Below are 23,302 nucleotides of genomic sequence, written 5' to 3' on the forward strand. Positions count from 1 at the left end.
TTATAACAGTGCCCTGGAAATTTCCTCAGTTCTGGAACAAAATTACCTCTGTTGTTGGGGGGAGGGAAGGAAGAGGTTTGGGGGACACAGGGATGTGACATACCAAACCATCCATTAGGCTTAAAGCCTGTTCTCACTGTTCCTCCAAACACTTCTGATGCACAGGTCAGCAACAAGAATGTTTCAGGGACCATTTGAAGATATCGGATAAGCAGTCTTCCATCATTATCTTATAGTGAAGCAAAAAAAATATTATTAGGAAGGATTCATATCACTTCTTCACAGTGGCTTGAACATTTGAGACTATTCCATGTCTACTTACACATATGATTATAGATGTAGCTAACATAGGAATCTTTATTTCCCATGCTACTGAACAATGATGGAAGCAAAGGTGCTCTAGGTACTACTAAAGAGCATCTTTAATCTCTTGTAGCTAATACTAGAAATTGCTAGAAATACTTTACTTTACTACTCCTTTCATGTAGCTCTGTCTGTGGTATTTCTGCTGACATAAGCATCTACATCAGTAAACATAAAGTATTCTTACATCAGTAGTATGTTGTTCAGTAGCTAAAACAAGATCTACTCACAACATTATGATGCATGGCAAAGAACAGTTTTGGCACATCTTAGCCCTTTATTAATTGGTATAAATCTTTATACATTATTTGCTGAATATTATTTGAAAGGTGGAGAATGATCCTGGAAAGATGTCAGTATTTTCAGTTAGGATGAAATAATTTTGGAACTCAAAGCTAAAAGTAGCAATAAGTAGCTGAAAGTTCAGACCTTCAAGACTGTTAATGTTGTTAGAACTAGAGCAAAGTCTTCAAGCCACAACTAGCATCTCACTTCCCTCATGCCAGATACTGTTGTAAATGTACACAGTAAAAAGTTGCTTCTATTATGTAGTATTCTTCTAATCCCTTGTCTATTGAGCTACTTACTCATGCTTTCTCAGGTGAGAGCACATACACAAAACCTAGGGAATCAAGTTAACATTGCATGTTATCTTGATAAGGATGTTGTGTACTTTTATGAAGTGCCACATATGGATATCTTAAAATTAATTGGCTCTTCAGAGCAGAAATGCTTTGCCTTTTCACTCTGGACAAAATCTTGGGAAAAATCCCTGACTTCGGGATAACAGTGTTTCCTTTTCCCTTTATTTGGCAGTCATATTAGGATGAATTTCTTCTGGTATATACTGTTGTAGTCTATGATGCTAGATGGTAAAAACTTCCCAACCTGCTCATGCTTTCAGATATTTTTTTACCTAATAATGTATTTGTCCTTGTATTAAGTAATGAAAACTTTGTTTCACTAGAAATTGCTACTTTTAAATTGAGTAATCTTCAGGCTAACTGAGAACAGATGTCTGTACTTTAATATTGCAAGTATATTAAAGTGTGAGAGTATGTCATTTTATTGTTAAAGAAATGATGTCTGTGGTCTGCAAAGTAAAAGAGTAAACCAAAATTAACTCGGCATGTTACTAGCCAAAGTGCACATCATACCTTTAGCATAATGTGCACTGAGCAGTGTTTTTCTGAAAAAGGAATAACTTCAGTGCTTTCTTTCTGGTGGTGGGATCCAACAATCCTTGGGATTTAATGCAAGTTCTGTACGATGGCATAGTATTTTCCTTCAGATTTCTAAATGTGATGGACTTTGACAAAGCACCCGAATTTTTATCATTAAGTTAATGAGGTATGTCGTAATCACAAAGAGAGAAACTGAGAACTGTTAGAGGAAAACATTTCATGCAGGATCCAACAGCCTGAGAGGTGAGGCTGCTGCAGATCCACATTGCCAGGTTCAGCTAGGAGTGAGGATGAAGAAGTACTCCTACAGGCATGCACACATAGAGCATACATTATATATCCATGGTCAGCCACACAGGTCAGGCAAAGGGTCAGAGCTCTAATGGTCTCTTCCTTCTTCCCTTTCTTGCTGTACAGGATGGAAGTCCATTGGTGAGAGCATATGTGTATGGGTATCTACAGGATCCCTCCAGCAGCTGGGTCTGCTCAGTTTTTCCAGTAACTGTCCCTGGATCCCAGTCTTGCTGATTGCTGGGACCTAGACATGCAAGCCTCCTGAAGCTTCAGCTCTATTCCAATTGCTGGTACAGACTGCTGATGTGTGTACACATGTGCACACACATCTTTCCCCTGCTCTCAGCTGGACAGGACTCCCCTGGTTCCAGAGCTGACTCCCCACTGCTTTTGCTTCTAGAGACACACAGGTGGTCTCACACCTAAAAGCTGCCCTTATCTCCTTGTTCTCAGGTCACTTCATCCGCTCACAGATAATCTGGGTTGATCTTTGTTAATGATCACAACTTTGCTCAAGTACCCATACTTGCTTCTGTCACTGGCACCACAGACACATGGGCTTACCAACCCCAAATGCTGCACTCACGCCCCCATACATGTGTGTGCACACAACATGGTTTTCTCACTCATGACAGAGGTAGAAAGTTTAATAAGGTAGGGCAGTTACACAGTTCAGGCACAGGGCATGGCCAGATAAGTGTCCTGATCAGCCAGCTGTTTACATATGACTAGGTTTTTACATCCCCTTACCACTCTATTTTCCCATTCTTTTTCCCACACAAATCATCCAAGTTCTTGCCTTTTCCTGTCTTAGGTTCCTCCCCTAAACATCCCATAATAAGACCTGTGACCCTGGGCTGCTTTTCCCCTGCTTCCTACAGTGTGTCCCCTGGGCAGCAACCTTTCTAGTCTGGAAAGTGATCTATAAAGCTGCTGCTGCTGACTCTGTTGTGGGTTTCATGCCTGGGCAGTGAGGTGGAGGCTCTGCTAAGACAGCTCTGGGAGGGACCCAGAGAAGGTGTTTGTTCCTTGAGTGTCCTCAGTTTGGGTTCTGGCCTGTGTTTGTGCATCCCTGTGTTCCTCTGGGCTTGTGGAGTTGAGCTTTGGAGGGGCTGGTGGCTCCTGGGATGGGCCTGGGAGCAGCTTGAGCAGGGTATTATTTGGGCTTCTGCTCCTGCTGCTGTGTCTGAGCTCCTTTGTGGGTGTGCAGATTAGCTTTATCATACAACCTAGCAATAATGAATGAAGTATAATATCTTATGAGTAATAGGCTATGTTTACTAGTTCTAGTTATAATGAAGAATTACTGTTATCCAGTTACAACATGTGCAAGTCTCCAGAGAGGAAGATGTTTCGAGTTGAAATAATTGTAACTTACTGTTAGAGTGTTTTCCTGAGAATTTTTTGACGAGTTTTTGCCTTTGTTTTGTCCTTAAGATACTCTCCATAAGTGATCCTTCTGTTTTCAATGAGTGTTATTCAGAAGACTCAAACTGTATCAAGCTCTCATCTGAAATAGCTGACAATTTGTTGTCTTTCACAGATGAGTATGGAAAAAAGGAATTAAATGTACATTGTTCTCTTTACTCTTCCCTAGCTATCTGTCATGGTGGTTATTTACAAAGTCAGGCTGTTTTTCCCTAGTTGTTGAGTTATTCTGACATTACAGAATTGTTTTATGGAGAAGTTTTGCTTCGGATAATGTCAGCAGGATAACGAGTTTAGACGGCCTTGTGATTCAGAGCTTACAAGGGATCAGTCTCTAGTGCACAAAACTGCCTGTCACTGTTTGAGCAAGATAAAGCTTCCTGGGCTGTAAGAGAGGAATAGGTGTTTTTTATCAGGGAATTCAGATCTTTCTGAAAGGTGTCAACTGATTGGGCAAATACAGCATGTGGAGGTATGCCCTGCAGACGGGACTTGTTGTGTTGTATTTGGTCTCTGAGGTCAGTGATAGGGTGAATAGTCACTTGCAGAGAAGCTCATTAGTTAAATGTCCTTTTGCCTAATGCAATATTTTATTTTTTTTTTAAAAGAAGATGCTTTTAGATTCAGCAAAGCTAAACCAGGTGTGCTATCACGATATTTCAACTGTAGTAACTGAACCGTCTTCTGGTTTTCTCATGTCTGCTTGGGATGGGTGTAAGAATTTACCTATAGCTTGGTGAACCATATGTTTCTTGTTGGTTACCCACAAGGAAGATCATAATTTTCTAAGAAGGTAAGTGTAAGCCAAAGGAAATAATTGAAAATACTTGCCAGAAGTCCTTTAGGTGCTGAGCCTCACTATTCGGATTTAGCCATTTAGGGGGAATCAGAGATGCAAAGGTTTCGCTGGTTGGTGCCATGTCTCTTAGATACACATTTCAGTAATTTTGAGGATGCATGGGACTGCCTCTGTTCAAACTGTATCTACATCTCACTATTAATGTGATAAGCCGTAGTGAAAGTTTTGAGGAAAACCAGCCTGTATCTGAATAAAATATCTGTATAATTATGCTTCCCAGGTTTCCTCTTCTAAGAGGTATTCTAGAATTTTTACCAAGGGAGGAAAAAGAATTGTTAGAATACCTACTTGTTATCCTATTTAAATTCCTCACAGATGATAAAATTTAGTACCTCTTCAATGTTTTACAGTCTCATGTTAACAAAAAGTTGGAGGTTTGATATAATTTTAATATTCATATATTCTGTTAGGTTTTTACTAATGGTTTTCTTCTTAACTGTCTTATAAAAATTTGTCAACACGCAGGGATGAGGTGTGGTGATGGGTGTTGAAAAACGAGATGAGTAAAGAGCTCGATGTTCAGATCAAAGGATTTTTATGGCCCTTTCTTTTTCTACAACTCTATGGAAGCAAAGCATATCTCTTTCAAGATTAACTGGCTGCAAATTAGCCATTATTTCACCACCTTTATAGGTTGTCTTGTTAGCATTTTAGCTTATAAATGGATAATCTGTGACTACCCATGTGGTACACAGTTATTTTTACTCAACTTGGTGTTTATATTGCTGTTGCCTTATTTTTAGAAAGTTGTCAGACTGTGGTTTGAAGTTGTCTAATTAACTGAGTTTAGCTTCACCAAAGTGCCTTTCTGTTTTGGGTTCAAAAGTTGTTTTTATATGACTAGACAACTAGTCCACCCAGTAGGAAACATTTCCTGCATTTGACTAAGCTACTGTATTAAAAATGGATCTGACAAAGTTTTGCTATCTATTAGATATAATAGATGTATTCATGGCTATGGATGTAACTTCTATTAGCAGTTTTATGTGTAGATGCAGCTTTGTCAGGAACTCAGCTTATAAGAAGGCAGTGCTGCCATCTTCTAAGCATTAAATGAATAAGAATAAATTCCATCTTGGATAACATCAGTTAGGCTGGAATGGTGCCTTCTGAACATGTTCCAGCCATTATAAAAATTGGAAGTTGTAAAATTTCACAGCACTGTATTTTACAGAGAATATTTTTATAACATTTAGAGGATTTGTTAAAATTTTCTGGAAATTGCTTAAATCAAGCCACACTTTCTTCAACTTAGTATTATACCCCTTTAAAAAACCTTCTTGTTTTTTCTTATATCTTATTAAATACTTTGAAAAAAATTTCAAAAACTTATTTTGATAGTCATACCTATAATAAGGAATTGAGAATGCTGTAGAAAGGTGTCTGGGAGAGATCTCAAAAGGCCAGGTTGTCAATCTTGCTGCTCAGTCATTCAAACCTGAAATGTGTTGCACTTGCATATTCCAGTAGCCACTTGCAGCATTTATATGTTTTATCATTTGAAATCTTGGATTAGCTATGCATTGTAGCACACCTATTCAATAATTAAGTGTTAATATACTTCAAAGATAACAACATAGGAAAGCATGTAGTACAAAGTATGTAATTACAAGCTGTAATGATAGATTATAAAAACATATATGTGTGTTAGGTTGTTTTCTGCTTTGATTCTTGTATGGAGGTTATAACAGATTAAATGGTCTCAACAGATTCTTCCCTCTCTGCTGAGAGAGCGCATCTTATACCTGGTGTGCAGCTTTCTAGTTTTTCACTATTTGACTTTACTTCTAAAATGTATATTTTTTTTTTTTAAACATTCTGAGTCTTAGATGTTGAAGTAGTTTTCACTATTACCTGCATAATAATCAGGACACCCTTCCCTTCTCCCCTGTATATTTTATGCACTGAATAGCTTGTAACTCAGCATAGCTCATGTTTCCAGCAGTAGCATTTGCTTTCACAAATAAGCTATGCTATGACTATGAGGGACAGTTGCAATTGTGCCAGTGTTTGCTACTTGATAGTAAGTGCTGGAGAAACAGAAATATTTCTGCCTTCCGAGCGGTAAACAAAAAGACTAGCAAAGCAATGTTGTGTTTGGCTATGAAGTAGTCTTACAAAGGAGCTCTCTCCATGTGATGATAAGATTCACATCAGTGCATGAAAAAACTCGCTTATTAGGGTTAGCAGAATTCAAGTATGCAGGGTATCTAAATCTGCTTCAGTGCTAGAGAATGTATAGAATTGGACAGGATCATTTCGGAGTTGTCCAGCCTTTCATAGCAGTAATTATACAGATAAATTTTGCCCTGCCATCACTATTGATGCATTTTGTTTAAAAAAATATTCCCTACCGTGAATTAGGATTTCCTGTTTCCCTATGGAATTTGTTAAGATTTCTTCTACATGAGAAAAGAATGAATACCACTTTGAGGTTATTATTTTATTATTTTTTTTTTAATGTAAGGTATCTAGTTAGACTTGGCTGGTTTAGTCTTATGTCGTTATTTTTGCAAAGGAACAATTCTATGTAGGTAAGATACAGCTGGTCATGTTATTGGATATGTTGATAAGTAGTGAATGATATTCAGATCAAGGACAAGGTTATTCTTTTTCTCATAACCATGTTATCAGCCACATTGCATAATGGGTTAGTCCATTTAAGACATGCCTAATGTGGGTTTTACATTTGTTTTTTTTTTTTGGGGGGGGTGTTTATTTTCTTAAGTAACAGACTGGCTTATGGGTGTACTGGTCTCATTCTCTAGCTGTAGAATGAGAATTCCATCACCATTAACTGAAGTCAGGAAATGCTTCAGGGTCACACTGTAGAGTACAGAAACATTGACAAAATCTGCATAAGAAAAAAAAGGAGTTAAGCTAGAATGGTTAAAATGGAATAGTTTCGGTTAGAAGGTACCTTTGAAAGATCGGGTAGTTCAGTCCTCCTGCCATGAACAGGGACTTTTAACTAGATGAAGTTGCTCAAAGCCCTGCCCAACTTGATACTGAACATTTCCTATGATGGGTCATCCACGATTTCTCTGGTCAACATGTTCCAGTGTCTCATCACCCTTATTGTGTAAAACAAATAAATCCCCCAAAAAGAAAATACCCAAAACTCCCAACACAATGTTTGTTTTTTCTTTCTTATATCCAATCTAAAGCTACCCTAAATCTATACTCTTTCAGTTTAAAACTGTTGCCCCTTGTCCTGTTACTTTAGGCCTTGGTAAAATTTCTCTCTCAGTTTGTCATACAAGTGCCTCAGTGTATTGAAAGGCCTCAATAAGGTGTCCCCAGAGCCTTCTCTTCTTCAGGCTGAACAACCGCAACTATCTCAGCTTGTCTTTGTAGGGCAGGTGCTCCAGCCCTCTGACAGATATGTTGTGCATTAGGAGCTAGTTACTGAAGAAATACCAAATTACTGTATTGCATGTCCAACAAAAGATTAAAACTATGGTTCATTATTATTTAAGTTTTCAGAAGAAAAAAAAAAAGGTAGGAAAAAGAAGAAGAAAGTTGGTTGATGAGAAAATTAACATGAGCCAGCAGTGTGTGCTCGCAGCCCAGAAAACCAACCGTATCCTGGGCTGCATCAAAAGGAGCGTGACCAGCAGGTCGAAGGAGGTGATCCTGCCCCTCTACTCTGCTCACGTGAGACCTCACTTGAAGTATTGTGTGCAGTTCTGGTGCCCTCATCATAAAAAGGACATAGAACTGTTGGGACAAGTCCAGAGGAGGCCCATGAGGATGATCACGGGGTTGGAGCACCTCCCATATGAAGACAGGCTGAGAAAGTTGGGTCTGTTCAGCCTGGAGAAGAGAAGGCTGTGTGGAGACCTCATAGCAGCCTTCCAGTATCTGAAGGGTGCCTATAAGGGTGCTGGAGAGGGACTCTTCATTGGGGACTGTAGTGACAGAACAAGGGGTAATGGGTTCAAACTTACACAGGGTAAGTTTAGATTGGATATAAGGAAGAAGTTCTTTACTGTGAGGGTGGTGAGGCACTGGAATGGATTGTTCAGGGAGGTTGTGAATGCTCCACCCCGGCGGTGTTCAGAGCAAGGTTGGACAAAGCCTTGGGTGACATGGTTTACTGTGAGGTGTCCCTGCCCACGTCAGGGGGTTGGAACTAGATGGTCTTAAGGTCCTTTCCAAACCTAACTATTCTATGATTCTTAGAGTCAATTAATGGATCACAAACAATATCTTTATTTGGACACATGTACACGTAGTGTCTTGTGAAAGAGAAGAGTCTTTTTCTGCCTGTTTCTTTTATATCTTTCCTAGCAGCACAAAATGTTTCTGAATTACGTTGTTGATGTTTTTTTTCATTTGAAAAATAGCTAATCTAATCATGCTGCAAGGTCAGTTGATAAGCAATAGAAACTCATTTGCTGAGCAAGTTGGTGTTTAAGTGGCACAAAGTAAAATATATACAAGTTCTCATAGCTTTATGCTGTATTTAGAAACCAGGCAAGCATATTAAAATTACACACAAGTAGTTAAAATATGGATTTCTTATGTATAGTTCCTTCAGCAACGTTAATCTGTTTCAAGGTTGTGGAAGATGTCAGCAGGAAAAATTACGGTTTTCTTAAGGTACTTGGCTACAAATTGGAAGATCTTTCTTCTGCTATTCAGGCAATGATTGTTTTCCTAGGAAGGCTTAAATAAAAACACAGTGTTTTTATCTTTTGGTCTGAGCCTTACTGGAGACTTAAGCAGCTGGCTGCTTTTTGCATAATTTTCCTCTAACACTTTATAGAATTTTCAGTAGAACCTAGGTTTTCAGATAAGCATTGATACTGTTGAGTGCCTAGTTTCTAAATTACTACTTGTCTAATGGCTTTCAAGAGGTACCATGAAGAACCAGCAATTCTCATAATGGGCTGCTAGAAATTTTGCCAAGTGAAGCATTAGTATAAGTTTATTTTCACATACATTGCATAAATCTGGTTGTAATGGTGGCTTTCATACTGCATCATTAACAGGGTACCCCATTATAATGGTCTTATCACTTTCTGTCTGTTGTACTTGGTGTACTTCTAAAAGTAGTTCTAAAAAATAGCTGAATAGTTCAGTAAATTCCTGGGAACCATTACTTAGTCAATGAAATGTTCCAACAAACCAGTTGATACAGCATGGAACAACAAACCATGACTTTTCCAGTGATTCGTTCTTAGGATTGGTTGTGTTTTGAAAGCTCTTGTAATGATTTTATTGGAAACAAATCACGTAGGAATCATTCCTCTGTTTTGCTGATATATCTGCTTTCTTAAAGCTAGATACTAATTCTGAAATGAAAACATTTTTTTGGAAAATGTTGAAATTTTTTTGCTTCTCTCTTTTTTGCATTTCCATACAACAGCCTGTGGTCTCTAAACGTAACAAACAGCAAACAAATGAAACTAGTGTTGTGATAGGCTCTAAGCCAGCCTACCTGGAAAGAGGAAATAAACAAACTGTTAGAAGTTCAAACTTTTTTCTGATGTTTTTCAGAAGTATAGACATAGCAATGCATTAAGAAAACAACCTTAAGTTTCCAAGCTGAAGAGATACCTAGAATAACAATTACCTGTAACTAAGAAAAAGCTCTTGCTTGTTGAAGGGGAAGAAATAGGCATACGATAATGAAGAGCCTATTCCAAGCATATATAAGGTGAGAAGACGGTGCTCCATGGAAGTAAATGAGGATTATGAGATTATGAGCATTATAAATAGTGGATGCATACACAGAAAAGTACAGAACTAAACTGAAGGCAGGGTACAAAACTGAGTCTTATGCTAAAAAAGAGAAAGCATCTTTTAGAGAAAATATCTGTTCTCTCATACTTGCTTTCTACCTGATGTAGCAGTTAAGCTGTGGGAAGGGTGACGGGTGGTGCGGTTGGTTTTTTGTGGGTTTCGGCTCATATTGTATTTCGTTTTTTTTTTTTTTGTGTGTGTGTGTGTTTTTTTTCTAGAATGTTATTTTGGATTTTTTTGTTTGTTTGTTTGTTTGCTATAGTCACTAGTGAGGTACAATAGAGAAGGTTTTAACTTCCTGACAAATCAGTTCTGCTTCTCACAAATCTATCGTGCTGCTTAGTTGCTGAAATCTATGACATCTCTGTCTAGTTAGTGTCAGGATGAGGTGGTAGCTACAGCTTTAGGGAGATTTACTGTCAGCTGCTTTCTTGACATATAACTTGCTCCCAATATTTTATTTTGACTGTGAGAATAAGGTTACTCCTCAGTTTCAGCCCACACAATAGAAACTGGAAGAAATTGGATTTGGGGTTTCTTATATCAGTAGACTTAGATGAATCTGGCACTGATCGCTCATACTGCAGAAAAATCTTATGCAGTAAAATGAAAAAATATAATATTGACGTGTTTCATGTGATAGCAGTTGTCTCTTACCAATAAAGCAGGCATTATTAGACAATTTCAAGTATTCGGTGTCCTCCTTATAGGCTTTCCATGAAATAATGACTTTCTCTCAGTTAACCTCTGGGTTTGGTTCATTTAACTTAGTGCTTCACAGTCAGGTTGCCAAACCCCCTTGTTTGCCTGCTGAGAGGGTCCCATCCTTGTTAATTGATAAAAATGCTCACATGAAATCATAAGTGATCTCATTCTTGCTCCTACTCATATCTGCATGTGGGCTAATTCTATGCAGGGTTTTGTGAGGGATTTTTTGAGAGGTGTTTTTGTGTGTGTGTGTGTGTTTTGGTTTGTTTTGGGTTTTGTTCATTTGAGGATTTTTGTGTGTGTTTTTTTTTTTTTTTTTAAACCGGAAGTCTAAAGAGAGTTAGAGGAGCTAATTGGGTCTTGTATTAATATATGGTTCTGTTGAACTCCAGTCTAAATGAATGTCTGCTTAATTTAACTGCAAAATTGCCTATAAATTCTCATGATTCCAGAGTTGAAAATGAGCACCTAAGTTAGTATTTATGCTTTCTTATGATGGTCAAATTACATTCAATTTGTAGAAGAAATGTGTGTCTCAGGTTCACAGCATACTTTGAAATTTGGAACTGAAATAGATATCGAAAGTGAAGATTGAATTATTGATCCAGATTGAACTTGCCTTTGTTTTTATAATGAATTAACTCAGTATTATTTTTATGATGAATTGACTCGGTATCCTAGGCATGAACTTGTTCCACTGCTTAATTATCCCCAGTCTTTTTTTTTTCTTTTCAATTCATGATCATTGTCACTCATCTCCCAGCTGTCTACCTCTGGCAAGAGCTTCTTCCCACAAGGCGAGCTTGACTTAGTCCACTTACTGAACTTCACTTAGTTGTTCAGCACCTGCCTTGTTTTGTACTGAGAGTCCAAAACTGGCCACAGTGTTCTAAGCATCTCGCCAGGATTGAATAGAGGGAACTAATCTTCCTCTCAGGCTTCTAGCTGCACTCCTGTTAACACAGGCCGTGATGCTTATGCCGGGTCAGACCACTGACTCAGACTGAAGTCTAAACATGTTTCCTTGTTAGTCTCTTGGGAATATAAAATATACCATAATGGCTCAGACAATAAGGTCAGAATTGTTTCTTTGGAATTAACCAGTCCACACTATTTCACAAGAAAGTAGGAAAAAACATGATGTACCCCAAATTAGAGCACAATAAATTCTTTGATCAACCTGATATCTGATGGGTGGGTATTTTGGCTAATATGCACATTGTTCTAAAAAAAAACCCAAAAGCAACCCTCTTTCTGGCTTTAGGAATGTTATCATTGACTTTCACAACTACTTTACCAAGAACAAAATGATACTGGCTTGTATAAACTGCATCTTTAACATTTTTTTCATCACTACAAAAAAAACCCAAAACAAACAAACAAACAAAAAACCACCAAAACCAAAAACTTTTATTTGTACCTCAGATGTTAAATACAGTAAGAATATATCCTTAGTTCTTTTTTCTTTCAAGGAAAGTAAAAAAAAGAAAAAGCACTTGGCAAGTTTCTAAATATTTGGGTTGGATTACATCTTTAGGGATATGATGCACCTGCTCATGAACTTATGTCCTGGGTTCAGCAATAGCAGCCATTTTTCTCCTTCTTAGTAGCTGGTGCAGTGCTGTTTTTTTGACTTTCAGCCTGGGAACAGTGCTGATAACACCGATGTTTTTAGTTGCTGCTCAGTAATGTTTATTCTGACCATGGACTTTCTGAGTCTCATGCTCTGCCAGGGAGGAGGGGAAGCTGGAAGGAAGCAGAAACACGACACTGACCCAAACTAATCGAAGAGGTATTCCATACCACAGCATGTCATGCCCAGTATATAAACTGGGGCGGTTACCCAGAAGGGTTAGATCACTGCTTGGGTAGGGCTGGGTATTGGTTGGTGGGTGGTGAGCAATTGTATTCTCTTCCCTTGTTATGTCCTTTGTCATTATTATTATTGGTGGCAGCAGCAGTGGTTTGTGCTATACCTTAATTACTGGACTGTTCTTAGCTCAACCTGTGGGAGTTACATTCTTTCGATTCTCCTCCCCGTTCCCCCGGGAGCTGGCAGAGGAAGGGGAGGAGTGAGAGAGCTGCTGCATGGTTCTGATTTACGGCTGGGCATAAACCATGACAACTTATATTCATACTTTGAAATAATAATTTGAAATTGCTTCAAGCTCATGGAAAAGTCATCTAAGATTTAATCGGAGGGTAATTTGAAGTTCTTTGCTTTAGGAATCCAACAAAAAATGAGATTATTCCTGACCTTTTTAATTGCTCTGCTAAAGAATATAGATCAACACTCATCAGTAATGTTCTGTAGAAGATGCTAAAACCAGTGTTATTTAAAGACCTTGATCATAATAGATGTAATCAGCAAGAAAGCTCTTTTTGCTACTTTTGAGGGTGTTTGCCCCTTTTAGTTTGCTACCTGCAATACATTTAATCTGTTACCATAAAAGAAACTCGTTCCAAGGCAGAAATAATTGTTTAGGAAGAAGACATTGATACATATTAGTTTTGGAATTTTGTCTCATCAGCTCAGCCAACAAATTTCATGTCAGTATAATTTCTCTGAACCTTCTTGAGCCCTAAACAATAAGGATAATTATAATGTTAGAATTATGATATATTTGGCATTAAAAACAGTTTATTACTCTAGCAATTTGCTTAAAAATAAAATTTTATATGCAGAGCAACTGTTTAACCTGAATTGCAGTTCTCTAGTGGTTGTTGGGTCAGATATTTTGTTCATGATTTTCAGTGATAAAATCCTCACTTGTTAAATCCACTTATTAAACTGTTTTCATTTTGCATTTACTTTCTCTTCATAAATCCCTGCATTCATATTGCCTTCTTTTGACAGTTGCACTTATGCTAATATGCCTTATTCTTCTTATTAATTATATTTAATTTGGAATTTCTCTTCTTCCCACCAGTAATTATAAATCATTAAGTGGTGGGAAAATTACTTGTGAAATTCCTATCCTTTATCAGGGAGACAGCTGATTTTTACATAACCACTGTTAAATGACAAGTCTTGCCTACCTTGGTCTTCTGAAAGAGACAAAAAAGCATTCACAACAGATTTTGGTAATTTACGTTCAATCTTTAATTTGTAAGTTTGCTTATTTTGTGGCTAAATGAGATGTTATTAGAACTGGAAAGAGAAATATGTAAGACTTTTAATCCCACAGGATCTCTTCTTCCACAGAGGCCTAATTTTTAAATCCTGCAGTAATTTTACTGTAGTTTTGCTAAAACTTTAGGTGTAGATGACCTAACATTAGGTTTCAAGGGAGAGGGAGAAAAAGAGAAGCAATATTGGTTTTATCTGTATGTTTCTGTACCTGTGCAGCCTTTTATTTTTCATAATTTTAGCTGTATGATCTGCTTCAGTTTTTCTGTCTCGCCCTATCAAGGCTTTATTCTTATGGCGTATCTGTCTGTCTTCACCTGTTGTAGAGAGGCAAATACAAGAGAAGTGTAAAAGGAACTGCAAGAGGGGCTTGTAATAAAACTTAGAATAAATGGTTGAATTTCTGTGTGTAGTCATGGTTTCCTGTTTTCTTGCTGCTCACATAAAACAAGATTGAAATAATCTGCAACTTTTCATTAGGCTGCAACTATTAATTAGCAACACTTATGAATCAAAAAACCCAACTAAGTATGTAGAGCATGGTGGTCAAGTTCAGGGTCAGGTGGGGAGTAAGGGGGAAGCTAAAACTCAAAACTACAGAGCTAGTTTAGGAATATTGTTACTCCAGCAACTTCAGCTGCTTTCTAGGTTTTAGGGCTCTAGAAACTACTCAAGGGTTTGGATTTTGAGGTGCTTTCAGTCTTGTCGTTTGGGGGGTTTTTGTGTGTTTTTTTTTTGTTTGGTTTGTTTTTGGGGTTTTTGTGTGTGTGTATGCTTTTGGTGTAAGTTTTTGTTTTTTGTTTTTTTATTCCACCCAGGAAGATATTAGGGTAACTAATTATTAGGGCAACTAAGATGATTAAGGGAGTGGAGCATCTCCCTTATGAGGAAAGACTGAGGGAGCTGGGTCTCTATAGTTTGGAGAAGAGGAGATTAAGGGGTGACCTTATTAGTGTATATAAATATATAAAGGGGGAGTGTCACGAGGATGGAGCCAGGCTCTTCTCAGTGGCAAACAATGAAAGGACAAGGGGTAATGGGTACAAACTGGAACACAAGAGGTTCCACTTAAACCTGAGAAGAAACTTCTTCTCAGTGAGGGTGACGGAACACTGGAACAGGCTGCCCAGGGAGGTTGTGGAATCTCCTTCTTTGGAGACATTCAAAACCCGCCTGGACACGTTCCTGTGTAACCTTATGTAGGTGTTCCTGCTCCGGCAGGGGGATTGGACTAGATGATCTTTTGAGGTCCCTTCCAATCTCTAACATACTGTGATACTGTGATATTTGGAAACTGTCCTATTTTTTGTTTGAGAGATTCTTGCTACTGGCAGTTGTGCTGGATCACGTTACCTTGCAAAATGCTAAGTTTTATTCTACACTTACTGTTAGTTTTCTGACTGTTCAAGTGACATTCATAGTCCTTATGGTGCTAATTAAAATTAAAGGAAATACATTTTTAAAATAAAGCTTATGAGACTGAATTGAAATCCACAAATGTCTGCATGGTATAATTGAAGAAACTGTGTAGGATTAGATTGACTAATGTATTTTGGACTTGAGGAAGCTACAGTGTTTTCACTTATTCTTGCTTTTGATGTAAAGAAAAATATTGAGAATCCTATGTGAAATTGAAAAAAAAAGACAAAAAACAAAACCCAAAACCACCAACAACAAAAAAGTTGGCAAAACAGGTGAGTAAATATTTACTTTTTTTATTACTTGTTCTCTTGATTTCTGTAGTAGCTAATACAGTTGATGCTTGAGGTGGGGAAACTTTATACAATTGATAAAATTAAAGAGGAACTTTTCAGCATATTTAATTGTTTATGTAGGCAGTACTACATATTTAACTCTGCAGGTCACAGTTCAAGACATGGAATTCTGTCATCTGCAAAAAAGAGAAAATAAAGGAATTAAACTGTCTTCTTCAGTGCTCACTGAAGTTATGTAATTATTGTGAAACTTCTAATAATTATGAAGAAACAAAAGCATTGCTTTGTGAAGTGTAACAGTGAGGATAAGTAGTATTTCATCATCACAATAATAAAGTGCATTGAATTTTCTGTTTATGAAGTAATTGAGTAGCAGTAAACACAGAATCTGGTAGCGGGGGAAACAAACAGAAATAACTGGAAAATAATTAATTTTTTCCTAACCAGAATTTAAATACTCCTGTTTCTGCATAATAATAGGAATTGAGATTAACCTTAACACAGGAAAGAAATTCTGCTAATTTGCATGGTCAGTGGTGATGGTGACATGCCTGTCTTACCCACCTACAGGTGCTTGTAATATGCACAAGAACAAACCTTACTAAAAGTAGTGTCTTTATACTTGTCTTGTAACATGCACATATACCAAACAATTTATATGCTTGTTTCAAGATGTGCACTAGGTAAAATTAAATGCCATGTGTTTCATTTTGGAAGGAAAAATCATGTTCTCTGACATTTTCAGTATGTGTGTCTACATGCTTCATGACAGTCTTGCAAAATTGTTGTTAAATGTACAGCTCTGCATCAAAATTTTATCATCAACTAAAGAAAACATTCTTCCCTGTCTTACCATTTAAAAAAAACTGCTTTAGAGTGGGTGGAATTTTTCTGGTCTGTTAGTGAGGAAGATGCTTCAGAGCAAGTTGTGTAAATGTGTTTGCAGTCTTGACAGAAATCAAGCTAGAAGTAATTGCTGATCTTCAAAATCGTGGTCAATGTTCACCTAATACACTTAGGGGGTTGATTTTTGTTTGTTTGTTTCTTTTTTGTAAATGTAATGCAGAGCAGACCCTTAAAATGTTGGCACTTTTATTTTTTGTTTGTTTTTGTTGAAAATACCAGTTTTTTTTCTTGTGAGTGCTTCCTAGGAGCATATGTGGATTTGCTCGAAACTGCCAGTGAAGACTAGTTTAAAAACAGCACCTTAGTTTCTGTTGTTTCCCTTAAACTTACAGTAGGAAATAGCTTTGGTAAGTCATTTTCTATTGTATGGAAACCAGAAGGCAAGCTAATCTTCTTTTTTATGGTTCTCAAGAAAAATTAAAAGGACCTAATACATGATTACAAAATGCTGAAACATACTGTAATACAGTAGTTCAATGAACTTCATAAGTGGGGAAAACATGTACCTTGATGCTGATGTTTGTACCATGATCCTGGCCTACAATTCATAGTCAGATTTATAATAAAAACACCCCCCCATCCCTGAGTTATATCATTTCTGCTCGTAGACCAAATATTATAAGACACATCCAAAGCTTGTTGTGACATACTTAAGGCATCTACCCAATCTATGTTTGGTATGCTAACGTAACTAGGATGTATTAAAGTATGAGTATCATATTTGTGACAGCATTCATCGCTCATTTATTACATTTGGCTTTCCAATAAGCAGTTTTCCACATTTTCCATGCTATTCTTCAATAGGAAAGGTCCAAAAGGCCATCTTTTATCACAAATCTTTTGACTTGATAAAGGGCATTGCCCACCAGTTCCTTGATTCATCCAGGAGGGGGAACAAACAAACAACAAACAAAACACAGTAAATTGGTCTCTACATTTGCCATATGAATGTGATTAAATATATATATAATGTATAGCTAGTAGTAGCTGGTTATTCTGGAGCTGTAGTACTGAGCTATACTACTTGAACAGGGTGGTATATAGCTTGAGTGACTGTAGCCAGCTCTGTTGTTCCTGGTGGTAAAAGGATAAGAAAGGTGTATTTGCACCGATGTCAACACAAAACTATAGTTGCCACAATACCCCCACCTTCATTTGTTATGACAGTGGTATTGGTAATATTCCTGAATAACTGGAGTCTGAATAAGTGGCATGAAAAGGATTTTTTGCCTGTCAGGTATCCTAACTGGATGCTTACGTGTGTGCGTGCATTTACACTTTTATTTTTAAATGTGAGTGCATAGTATATATTATATATATATTAAAACCTCATTTGTTGGATATGAAATACTGGACTTGTAAAATGCTGACTAGCACAATGATATAAGAGGATGACTACTTTTTTGCTGAATTTACAAGCTGAGGAGACAGGCTACATCATACCAGCATACACAGTAAACATTTTATGCTGGGATACCCATAGGATTAAATATTTGGCTAGTTGTGATGGATGATTTATTGAAGGCTAAGGAAGAGCTCTGGGCAAAAGGGAAAAAAAATCTCTGTAGGAAACTACATAGCAAAGTGAAAGGATTGAGTACCTAATAAAGGAGTGCTAAATCTAGTTTTGCTCTCCCTCCTAAGCACCCTCATCACTTTCAAAAGTAGTTCAGTGTGACTCTGTCCCCTCTTCACTCTTTTCCAGAGAACGGTACAGTCCTATACACTTGCTCAGCAGGCTCTGTCAGTGTTTTCAGTGTCACATAAATTACTCTTTCTGAGAATGAGTTTACAGGGCTGAACAATGCAGCAGGGCTGGTCTCTGAGCGCAGCAGCACAGTGCAGTGGCTGCCGGTTCTATGCATCCACATACATGCTCAGGAAAAAAAAAATTGATTTTTTATTTAACTGTGACAGATTATTGCCTTGCACTATCTTAAAGTCATAAAGCAAGCATCCAACATTTCTTCTGAACAATGTGCTAGCTATACTTATACATGTGTGTGTATATATGAACAGATGTGTGCATATACATTGTGCCTCTTTTTCCCTTGTCAAGACAGCCCTTTCCACATCCTCCTGTTTGTTTCAGAAAAAAAAGTTAAAAAACTTTTTCTAGGTGTAACAAATCAAACTGGAGAACTGACGATTTAACTTATCTATTTACTTCTTGCTCATTATTTGATATTAGTCATTATTAAAAACAGACGGCAATTTAAATCTGTGCTATGTAGCTTGGAGTATCATTGGGATTAACAGTTTATAAAGCAAAATTTGGGCCATCTCCCAGCCTCTTTGCTGTCTTATGCATTTCTCGTCTTGCAGGGCAAGAAATCTCTGTATACTGAACTATGGTGTTGTCTGTCTGATATGAGAGGTTTAGGAAATTGTACCAAGTTCTGCTGTTAGGTAATGTTAAAGTTACCTAAAAAGGATAGGGTAAACAGTTTATGCCTGTAAGAAGTATCTGGACATGAGCTGTGCTTTCTCTTTCTCACCTTGTTCCTGTTTCCCCAAGTAGGCTGGTTGGATGCTGATCCTTTGGAGATACAATAACAATATTCCGGGGATTCCTGAGGGAAGACACCTTGTCTTGCTCTGGCCATTTATGTGGAATTCCCCTCTCACCTGATGTTGGTAGCCTAAATATTCATGTCTAATCTAAGTTGTGTTTGTAAACTAGTCACAGGTGGTGTAGTAACAGCTGTTCCATCATCCTTACAGTAGGAAGACTTGTCATTTTGGCTGTCTTTCTCCACATAAGACCTCTGGCTTTAGCCAAGATGGAAAGCTGAAGTGATACAAACTAGCTCTTGCTGCCCTCCTGACTTTAGCTTATCATGTAGGTAAGACCCAGATGCAGGATGTTGGCTGGTTGGATTTCTTGTCTCGGATCCAAAAGAGTGAACAGCTGCATGGAGAAACTTGTAGGTGAACAGATTGTGATGTTCTTGCTAAACCAGAGGGAGCAATCAGCTAACTTCTTTCTTTCCTTCATTGTAGTACCTTACGCCAATATAGCAGGAGAAGTGTCTGGTAGCAGACACTGCATGGATGTAGAAGTGTGAGTAATACTTACACAGCCATAGCTTCTTAATCTTTCACTTATTTCAAAATTGTGTTTACATGCTTTTCCAGTTGCTGTCAGGCCTAAACCTACATGCTGCTGCTCTGGGATATTTGTATTACCCCACATTTCATCAGCTACCCATAGATGCTTTGATCTGTTGTTTTGGAGCAGTTGGCAAGACCAGGGCTAAGGGGAGAAGGCTGAAAGGAAAAAGCATTCTCAGGTGATGCTGCCCCCCTTGTACTCAATGAACAGCTTTTGTGAGTACCAGACATTCCTTCAGAGGATATTATTTGTCTCTGCCCTGTGGCATTAGACACAAAACTAGCAAAGAATTAATGATCAGTGTCATGATCTTTCCTGAGTTCTGTGTTTCTTCTGGTCTGTGCCATCTGTCTCAGCTGAAGTCAAAGTGTAGCGACTGGGGCCATTATTTTTTTCTTTGCTTTGTCCTGCCACAGTTGATTATTTTAACTCTACTTTGCTGTAACCCAGGGTTTATAATGAGCGATGATTTTATGAAACTAATATAGGCTCTGACAAAAGAAACTTATGGCAAATAAAAACGACTACATGGTTTTAATTTTCCAAAGGTGTTGTGTATTACTGCCGAAATATCCTGCATATACAACCTTTCAGTTTAAGAAATCAGTAGTAGTCCAGGTAAGCACAGATTGGCTAAGCAAGATTAACTGAAAAAGCTTTATCTGTACAATGTTTCAATTTTCTGAATTGGGTGTATGCTGTTTAATCCCATGCAATACATGCAACTTCTTTGAGCCAGGAAATGTCAGGTGAATACTTTTGAATACTCTTACAGTAAAATTAGTATTGGTGATTACACTGGACACATATTCAAGATGAAAAATAATTATTGTTAGATAAAGATTATCTAATTTTATCATTCATTTACTGTAATTGGCTTTAAATGCAGAATAAAGACTATATAGGAAAAAATGGTCATGTTTGAAGGAGACAAATAAAATTGCATTTGGGAGATGGACTTTGGAGATTTGATTGTGCGGTAAGCAACTCTTAGAGTCATTTATCCTTTTAAGCGAAACAGGTGCAAGATGGTGAGATATCTATTAAAATGTAAAGTCTCCTTAATGTGGTTGATGTGTAGCACAGTAAAAAGATGTTGAAGTACTTGATATACTTCTAAGCAGGAAAAAGGAAAAAAACTAACATAGTTTAACATCAAATGGAGAGTATCTCATACATAATTGTTCTATTCTTTATGAAGGTTTATTTTTCTATGTTTCTTTGCATTTAAAAAGTTGTGTTAACTAGATTTATTTTTTCAGTGTTTTGTGCTTACTGCTTTTGGTGACTGCATCTCGCCCTGAGTTGTTTTCTATCAGTAAACCTGTTTGTTCCACAGGAAGTCACAATTTAAAAGAGAGAATGGGAAATGACAAAATGTATAAGGTTTGTGCAGTGAACCATACTAGTACTTATATATTTTTGTGTTATAATTACAGCAGCATATTTAAATGTGTATTTTGAAGATGCATTGCCAGCCAATGAAATGACCTGTAATTCTACTGTGATCTGAGTACAAGGGAACAAAACAGCTGGAACACAGTAAATGAGCTAAACCAGTATGAAAACAATATATTTTTCATGGTTGCATAGCCAAACCCTGAATCCAGAATGGGACCATTTTTTTTCTGACAACACTAAATTTGCTGAGCTAAGTTTCAAGAAAACTTGGGATGCACTCATTATACTGAGGCTGGGAGAAAAGTATTCAAGGCAGTTTGAGCTGAAGTATTACCTACACAGTATCTGTTAATTCCATGAATCATTCTCTGACTTTAATGATGGGATTATAACCCTGGAAGTAATCTAGTAATTGATCCATATAACCTTAATTGCAGTAAGAATTGATGGGGCTTTGATTGTATATGAACTAGACTATAATCACTGACATATGCACTTTGGAAGAAAAAGCCTGTCAGAGGTGAATGATCTTTGTGGCCTATGGATATTTAACAGTACATGACCAAAAAAAAAAAAAAAAAAACAAACCTCAAGGAAATAACCAATCTCACCATTTCTATAACTAATGAAAATCCAGTTCAAGAGCGTTTGTGTGTGTGTGACTATATATATAGATATATGTAAAAGGAAATTCTTTTTCAGCATACTTTTAAGTGATTTACCGGCTTTCTGATACACTCAGTGTCTATGTCAGTTACCTGTGATACCTTTTAAATGTATTGGCCAGTTCCTCCTAAATTTGTTAGGCAATAGAATCCTGAAGGTGATGAAGGAAGTCTTATGGAATTCAGTAGAAGAGGAGTCTGCTTGTCTGTTCACACTGAGGGAAGGTAGGCAGAGCATAGCCTGCCTTTCACCACTGGAGAAAATGAAGTTGGGTGTCCATACCCCTGTGGGTGTGACAGGCAGGCAGTTAGTACTTGCTGGGGCTGAGATGCAGATATGACTCCTGCTTTAAGCTGTCTAGTCAAAAAGGGAGGAAGGTAGGAGTGGGAGGGAGGAAAATGAAAAGCTTCAGATGACACAGAGAAAAAAAGGGTAAAATAAGAATATTATGGGAAAGAGGATGAGGGGAATTGAGGCACGTGCTTGTACTGTATGAAGCTTCATGGACATAATATCATGCTTATTGAAATGCCCACTCCAAGCCCACAGTTTTGAATGAAGATTTAAAGATGCATTTATTGTTGGTCTACTGTTGCATATAGAGAAGTCAGGAAGCTGTACCACTAATTGTGTACAGTTAGTGCTTGCCCAGTCTCAAGCGGCACACATCAGATGTCTGGGGTTTAATTTGTAAAAATTTTAATCAGTTGCTTACAGGAAATAAGTTGGTAGAAGATGGGTAACTGCTGACAGTACGCGATGCACAAAGGTTGTTTTATCTGTTGTAGCTCTAAGAGATAAATGGGTAAGGCATTTAAACCTGACCTCCTTCTGACCTCTTCAGCTGCTTGTTTGAATGTCCTGCAGGGTAAAAACCATCTGTCTTTGTCGTTTCTCTCTGCAGCTCTAGGAAGTTTATGTGAAATACAGGTGCTGGAGGCAGTCTGAAAGAGTGTCCATTCAGATATATTAAAGCATTCAGACCATTTAAGAGAAAAAAAAGCAGTGTAACAATATGCAGTATAAAAGTATGTTAATCTCAGTCCCACTAAAAAAAACCCGAAACCGAAACCAGTATAATTAAATATTTTAATATAATATAAATATTTTTAAATATCTGTTGCTTAATAGAACTCATTAGTGGATTTTTCACCAGTCTGTTTTCACCAGATAAAATTAATGTCCAGAGGAAAGGAATTGCATAGAAAGATAAATTTGTTTGCAGAAAAGTTATTTCCTGCTTCTGGATCACTCAGTTAAATACAACATTTGCATATGATTTATATATTCCAGAATAATGTAGGTGTTCAAGGAATAGATAAATGTTAAATTTTGAAAAGAGAGGCAGTGCTAACCTTGACAGGAAAGGTTACCACGATAGTGTTCCTGTATGGCTAGTAGCAACATCTGTGTTAAATGTGTTCTAATTAAGCCAGAGTTTTGAAGCTTACTGCTCTCACAGTACTTGCTGACATTTTGCAGAAATAGCCTGGGATTATTAATACAGTTAGACAGCCAGCCAGGCTCTGCCTCTGCCCTGGTCCCAGTGCCCTCTTCTACAGCTTGGTATGTCTTGTCCTCCCTAACGGAGAGAGGGGTAACATACTGCTGAAAGACAGCTGGAGGGAGGAAACTCTGGGTTTAGTTAATCCCGTCTTTGTGAGGCAGGTTCATTTAAATACCTTAATATATTAATTCTAGTGTTTAATTCATGGGCTGCTTTGAAGATGGCAGCCCAGTGAATTCATAATGGCTCTGTTTTCCTACTACACTTACAATGGT

At 37.5% G+C, this 23,302-nt stretch overlaps 1 protein-coding gene and 1 long non-coding RNA gene across 5 annotated transcripts in view; both read left to right on the forward strand.

The window, feature by feature from the left end:
- LOC133208652 (cadherin-12) overlaps positions 1 to 23,302 on the forward strand; it is a 519,486-nt gene that overhangs the window by 118,621 nt on the left and 377,563 nt on the right. The window lies entirely within an intron of this gene.
- On the forward strand, positions 1,177 to 3,437 carry LOC133208409 (uncharacterized). Its single transcript, XR_009724368.1, has 2 exons — positions 1,177 to 1,235; positions 2,656 to 3,437. It is a non-coding gene; the product is annotated as an uncharacterized LOC133208409 (long non-coding RNA).

The sequence above is a fragment of the Neopsephotus bourkii genome, unplaced genomic scaffold (genome assembly GCF_033783945.1).
Source record: "Neopsephotus bourkii isolate Nb327-2 ecotype Australia unplaced genomic scaffold, CSIRO-AGI_Nbou_v1 NB_272, whole genome shotgun sequence".
Taxonomy (NCBI): Eukaryota; Metazoa; Chordata; class Aves; order Psittaciformes; family Psittacidae; genus Neopsephotus; species Neopsephotus bourkii.